This window comes from Schistocerca piceifrons, unplaced genomic scaffold (assembly GCF_021461385.2).
Source record: "Schistocerca piceifrons isolate TAMUIC-IGC-003096 unplaced genomic scaffold, iqSchPice1.1 HiC_scaffold_153, whole genome shotgun sequence".
Classification (NCBI taxonomy): Eukaryota; Metazoa; Arthropoda; class Insecta; order Orthoptera; family Acrididae; genus Schistocerca; species Schistocerca piceifrons.
Genome location: NW_025727380.1, coordinates 15,001 through 17,500, shown reverse-complemented (window position 1 = coordinate 17,500; position 2,500 = coordinate 15,001). Strand labels below are relative to the sequence as shown.

The window sequence follows — 2,500 nt, the reverse complement described above, 5'->3', positions numbered from 1 at the left end:
TTTGAGACAAGCATATGACTACTGGCAGGATCAACCAGGGAGCTGCGCCAACTAGAGCTGAGCAGCCGGCCGCCCGGGAGTGTGTCCCGGGGGCCCGCGCGAACACGCAAGCGTCCGCTCAATCATTCTGCAAACAGGAGGAGGCTGAGCTCCCCTGCACAATACACCTCGAAACCCTCTCAGGTCCCGGCGGCGCGCAGCGCCGTCCCAAGTACTTGGTCGGGTTCGAGAGAGGCGCAATCGCCCGGAGTTAGGCGAGTAGACGCTTTCGGTGCGACCACCCGTGCTCCCAACTGAGCTTGCCGCTGCCGACAGAGGCCCGGGAGCGTGCTGTCGTGGCATTGCCGGCGGGAGACAACACGCGCCACCTACGGTGACCGGCAGCTCCAACGCCAGCGCCACAGAAGGACAAAAGCCCCACTTGGGTGCCGAAGCGAACTCTCCCAGCACAGCGCACGCGCCAACACATCCGCACAGCTGCGATACAAACCACCAGCGAGAACCGCTGGGGCGACCGAGCAGCAGACGGCGTCGCGGCGCCGAGCGCCGGGCGGCGGCGCATCCTCAACGCACACAGTCCTCAATCGGACCAGCACACTGAAGATGTCCACCGCGCTTCGCACCGGGCCCGCGAGGACCTACTTTGGCCGCACGGCGCCGCGCGCAGGGTGCGCCGGCGCGCAGCTGCGACGCCTGCCGCGTCCGTCGGCCGGCGCGCCTGCCACTGGCCGCCCCCACCAGCCGGCTGTAGCGCGTGCGCCCACGCACCGCGCGGCCAGCACGCCGGGAGGCGCCCCCTCACCGGCCGGGGACGGTCCCACCCAGCCACCACCGCGTATCGCTTCACACCCAGATGCCGTTCAGTTTCATCGGCATGGTGGGTATCGCTGGAACAACCGGTTAGTACCTCAACCTATCGTCGCCATCACCGATTCACCCCTAGCGAGAACAACCGCACCACAACGGGTTACCATTTCTTCATTTGCGTAACTTCACCAGAAAACGTAGGCGTCCATCGCCATTAGCAACTTCAACGATTATTGCATGCCTGTGTCAGGTGTCACGCCACACTACGTCTGCCCACATACACGCAACAAAATGTGCACGCCTAGACAATACGTGGAAGGTGGCCCCCGTACGTATGCGATGTCCATTGCTCGAACGACTGTCAACCGGCCTCTGTAGCATGTCGCAGATATGGAACGCGGTGCACCATGCTATCACGGTGTTTGAGGAGAGACGACTAGGTCCGAATACATCAACACACAGCTCATGCTGATCGCCATCCACGGCGTCCGTTCCTCCCACACGTCTCTATGGCGTACCACACTGCAATCCAGCTCTCATAGGGAGACGACACGTAGCTGCGTGCACAATATTTGCACTGTATGGTCCGCCGTTTTTGGGCGCAGTCGTTGTACGGTCACACATGTGCCACGATGTATCATTCAGTACATAAGGACGAATGTGCAGTACAGATTGTGGTTCACGCGTACGACATCAGCGGACAGTTGACACAGGCCGCACCACAACGTAGCCTGCGTACGTCGCATGCGAAGGGCATTGAACATGCAAACTTGTCACCAACCAGCTTGCGAAGGCAGGGGGCAAGGTGGGGACGTGGGGACGTGGGGAGGGGTGGGGGGGGGGGGGGCGGCATGTACGTCCTGCTGCCATCCACATTACAGTGTACAGCAGGAGCATGTGGAAAGTCAGCAAGACTTGCAAGGTGTTTAACATGAAGCGATACACAGGGGAGCGGGCAGTGCGAGTAGCGAACTATATTGCGAGGGTTGCGGGTGGGCAACACTACACTAATTGAACGAGTCGTATAACAATTACAGAGCAGGTTTAGGCGACAACGTGGGTTACGTTAGCGGACAACGTGGGTTACGTTAGCGGACAACGTGGGTTACGTTAAGGCACAACATGGGTTACGTTAAGGCACAACATGGGTTACGTTAAGGCACAACATGGGTTACGTTAGGGCACAACATGGGTTAGGTTAGGGGACAACATGGGTTAGGTTAGGGGACAACATGGGTTAGGTTAGGGGACAACATGGGTTAGGTTAGGGCACAACATGGGTTAGGTTAGGGCACAACATGGGTTAGGTTAGGGCACAACATGGGTTAGGTTAGGGCACAACATGGGTTAGGTTAAGGCACAACATGGGTTAGGTTAAGGCACAACATGGGTTAGGTTAAGGCACAACATGGGTTAGGTTAAGGCACAACATGGGTTAGGTTAAGGTACAACATGGGTTAGGTTAAGGTACAACATGGGTTAGGTTAAGGTACAACATGGGTTAGGTTAAGGTACAACATGGGTTAGGTTAAGGTACAACATGGGTTAGGTTAAGGTACAACATGGGTTAGGTTAAGGTACAACATGGGTTAGGTTAAGGTACAACATGGGTTAGGTTAAGGTACAACATGGGTTAGGTTAAGGTACAACATAGGTTAGGTTAAGGTACAACATAGGTTAGGTTAAGGTACAA

At 56.9% G+C, this 2,500-nt stretch overlaps 1 non-coding gene across 1 annotated transcript in view; it reads right to left on the bottom strand.

The window, feature by feature from the left end:
• The window catches only part of LOC124734590, a 1,909-nt gene extending 1,868 nt beyond the window's left edge, over window positions 1–41 (bottom strand). Inside the window, exon 1 of the ribosomal RNA XR_007009398.1 lies at window positions 1–41. This exon is cut by the window's left edge and continues 1,868 nt beyond it. This is a non-coding gene — a ribosomal RNA (small subunit ribosomal RNA).
• Window positions 42–2,500: the final 2,459 nt, after the last annotated feature.